The sequence below is a fragment of the Arachis stenosperma genome, chromosome 8 (assembly GCF_014773155.1).
Source record: "Arachis stenosperma cultivar V10309 chromosome 8, arast.V10309.gnm1.PFL2, whole genome shotgun sequence".
Taxonomy (NCBI): Eukaryota; Viridiplantae; Streptophyta; class Magnoliopsida; order Fabales; family Fabaceae; genus Arachis; species Arachis stenosperma.
This window is the reverse complement of record NC_080384.1, coordinates 40,341,750-40,346,565: the sequence shown is the minus strand read 5'-3', so window position 1 is coordinate 40,346,565 and position 4,816 is coordinate 40,341,750.

Below are 4,816 nucleotides of genomic sequence, written 5' to 3'. Positions count from 1 at the left end.
GTGTGTTTGGGTTTAATCAGGCATTATAATTATGTCTTTGAACTTTGATCATCACTCCCCAACATTATTTTTTTGTTTTGTTTTGTGGCAAATTAAATTCAAAGCTACCATCACAATAAAAGTCATTAAAAGTAGGTATTTTAGGGACACTTGATTAAGCTAAGTTGGGGACAAATTAAAAAGGTAAAGTTGGGTCATTATGCCATAAACAATGTAACTTTGAAAAGTGGTAACTATATTTATTTAGTGTTTTCATTTCAAGGCTCACCTGAATCATGCATAGGTAGGGATCAAGTAACTTTAATTTCTTTATTACAATTATTTTCATAATGCATTATTCTTTTTTTTTTCCCTAATCATAGTTTTGTGTCTTATTACTGAAGATTATTATTCGTTTATTGAATATGATTATTATAAATCACTAATTATGAACCCATGTATAATGCCAAAAGCCAAATGTTTGATATAATTATTTTCATGAGTCATGAGTCATGAGTCATGAGTCACATACCCTTCATCATAAAAATTTTGTTCTCACTTGTGTCGGTAATATTTGTTTGACATGACTACGTGAAGCGATGGAAATATTGTCCAAATCAAACAATAACATGCATGATCTTTATTATTTGTATATATATTTATTGTAAAAATTAAAACAGAACGGGAAAAGGGATAATATATTATTAAGGTTAGCATTACATACGAAAAAAAAATGTTCTATACACAATAAAAATTAATTATCTATACGTATTAATTTATATATTTTTTAATTAAATAATCAATAATAAAAATAATTAAATATGCAATAGATAAATAATTAAATTGATTTACAGTAATATAATATTTTTTATGAGATCGATATACTAAATACATATTTCTATATGTATTAGTAGTTAATTTTTTACGTTCGCAAAATATTATTGGTATAAAAATAATATTGTTATATATAACTAACTAATAGCTGTCCAAGTGGGAAGCTTGTAACTAACTTAACTGTCAACTCTAAGTCTCTAACTAACTTTGGGCTTTAACTGAAATCTGTTACACATGTATAAATACAGTATATTATGTATATGTACAATAATGGAAGAGTGTGTATTCTCACAAGATTAACTCAGTATTATTATAACAAATAAATTAAATTTCTTCCAATAATTGATCATTTTTCAAATACAACTTGCTTACCATTATACTTAAATCTCTTATTGATTTTCAATGCATGCTTTGATGTTAGGATTAAAAATAAAAATAAATAAATAAAAGAGAAATGATATTTTATTAAAGTTGAATTCTTTTTCTAGGCACTGATGACTAGGATGGAAAAGAATTACCTTAATCATGTGCCGTGCATTATTATTTTCTTTTTAAATTATATATATAAACTACTTAATGTTCTAATAACCCTTTTGCACATATATAACATATTAATAGGGGCAAAGGCAATTAAGTGTATGCTCTAAAATGGTGTATGATGTATTGATGATTGATTCATTTTTATGAGAAATAAAATATATATGTTTGATGTAAGTTAATTTAGAATAATTAAACTACACATACATCTATCTCTCTTTTGCATTCTTTATTTATGGCCGCCACTTTTTATGAAATCCTTTATTTGGTACATTTAATTTGGTGAGTATTATTGAGTGTACAATAAAACTTCTGATCACATCAGTTCTTGTGAACTTATATTCAAGGATGGATGCATATGACTATTTTAAAGAGAGGTAATTCTTTATTTTACATATATATCAAAACTTGAAAGGGTTTTCAATTGAAGAAGGTTATTATTATTGTTATTTACTAGAATCAAAGTAATAAATATTAATTATATATTTTCTTTAAGTTTTCATTATATTTATTATTTTACATTAAGCTAAGGATTTGACATTTTATGTTATATATATAGTAATAAAAATTTTCAAGTACAGTATACTATATTTCAATAATTTTTAATCGTTAATATTAATTATAAAAAATATATATAATATATAATTAAGATCCAGGGTTAAAAATCATTAAAATACTGATATACTAATATACTTGAAAACTTTTCTATAGTAATATGTGCAAGTTTGGTTAGATGGCTAATTGTAAGTCCAATGGATCATAGGGTCATTATATTGTTACTAAACCCTATATACAACAAGAAGAAGGGGAAGTGACAGCTATATCCCCTTTTAATTTTAACCCTAATGAATCTTTTTATTAGGAGATCTACTAACCTAGCTAGCTATCTACTTCATTCAAACCCTAGTGATTTTACAAGTAATTATTTCTTAGCTTCTTTAGGCCCAGCTCTTTGCATATATTTTTAAATTTGATTCTTAATTAACATTTAAATTGAGATATCTAATTAGAAGGATAACTTATCTAATCCCTTCAATAAACCCCGCATTAGTATTAGGTCCTACTATAATTTTTACATCATTCGCTATTAAAATGATTTATCTGAAAGATAAAACGATTTTCTACAATTTAAAAAATTTTAATTAGTTTTCAATTATTTAAGGAATTGATCTAAATAATTTGTGTAAATAGTAAACTGCTAATGTATCAGATACCGTTTAAACTAATTATTTGAATAGTTGAAAATTGAATATGATTTTTAAATTGTCAAAAATTATTTTGTTTTTTGAATAAATAATCAGAAACACAAAAAATATTTACTCATTATTTTTAAAATTGGAAAAAATCTTCTAAAGTGACAATATTAATAAAGTGGTAAAATAATGCGTTAATCACTTTTGAATTTATAACATTTATTATCTGTAGATCCCACTATCTTAATTCAATGATGATTAATAATATACTTTTTATTTTAAAATAATAATACAACTTTAAAAGAACCAAATCCTTTAAAATTAAATACTTATTTGACATTACAAACTGTCACTAAATCTTTTAAAATATGTTTTTATTTGCCGGAATTGATGTATTGAATGTGTATGTTTAAGTTACATTTCCATTACCGACGGTAATTATTAACACTAGTCATCCCAAATTAAATAAAAAAATAAGAAAAATTAGTTATGACAGAGAGCAGCTTCTGTTATATATATTTAGTGGATATATAAAATATATGATGTTAGACAGAAATTAAGCAGCTTGTGTGTTATATAATAAGCTTATTTTGTCCATAATTAAAGGGGTATGTTAGCAGCAAAAAAAAAGAAAAAAAAAATAAATTACAAATAGCATTAATTTAAAAACTTTACAGATCATCAATAACATGGAGACATAACTCTGAGCAATCAAGGCGTAACAAGTGCAAAAATACATCTACACATGCTGAGATTATATTCCAACTAATAATTAATAATATGACTTCTTCTAATAAGTTTATATATATAGCTGACATTTATTCTCTTTGCCTCTTCCTTCCATCCATTTTTCTTTTCTTGCTTCGTCACATTTCTATACTTAATTAATTTATTTTAATTTTCATCCCTTAATAAGAATGATCTATCTTTTGTTTCATATATAAGTTTGCTCTTGCACCGTCAAGAATAATGAAGAATCTTACTTTGCTCAAAGAAAAATCAGAATAAAGCCAAACACAACCAGTTTCATACTCTGTTTATGTTGAATTCAACTAGCTATATGGTCAGTTTAATTAGTACAATAATATATTTATAGAATATATATATCTATTTTAATCATTGTGTATACTGTATAGTACATACAATTGATAAAGTAATTTGATATTTTGATTGTTCCTATTGACAATAATATCTATAAAAAAGTTTTGTGACAAAAGTTTATTTTTGAATGGAAATTTTGCATGCAGTTATTTTTATTTATAGTTGATTGTTTAGAATGATTAGATAATTATTTGCCATGTTTAATTAAATTAATATTTTATTATTTTTTACTATTAATTTCATAATATAAAGACTATTACATTACAAATAACTTTTTTATTTTGTTTTCTTTAGTAGTTTTTATCTTAAATGAATTAATCTGATCAAATTTTTTACGTCCTTTTTCGTTATCAACTCTGTAATTCTTTTTGGTTGAATTAAAAATTCCAAATGATTAATTTAACCTAATACAAAAAAAAAATTAAAATCTCATATATATATATATGTTAGGATGTGTATGTTATAGTGACGATAATGTCTTAAAAAAATTGTTAAAATTAAAATAATAATTTTTTATTATTTAACAATATTTTTTAATTTAAAATTAAAAAAAATGATCAAAATATAACTTTAATTTTAACAATATTTATAGAATTATTATAAAAGCTATGAAATGTGAGGTCATAGAGAATATAGAAGAGTGATTACACATATATATCAATACATAATTATACAAGCTAGAGTTTAATTATTTGTTAATTAAATTAGACGTCATTTGATTGATGATGATAATAGTAATTTATACAACTCAATAACAGATGGATAACATGTTGAGGAGAGAGAAAAGGAAAGGCCTGCCTAACTTGTTTTTATTTGTTCCCTCTTTGCAAAAACTGAAAGCAATGTCTTCCAAAACCAAAAAGCATTTCCATATCAACGGTAAATGGTTACATAAGGAAAAAAAGGAAAAAAATAAATAAAAATCATACTATTGTCCCTAATTAATAGTTACATATTATATTATTCCTTAATTAGCTTGCTTATGTCATGGCTCATGCATGCAATATAATTGACTTTATCTTCTTGTAGTTTATAATGATCAAACTTAAATTTGGGTTATTGGTTACGTCACTTATCTATTAGGTAAGTATTGAAATTCAAATTTTATTTTTTACATATAACAATTTTAATTAACAATAAATATTTAAATAGAGTTTTAATCTATAACAAAT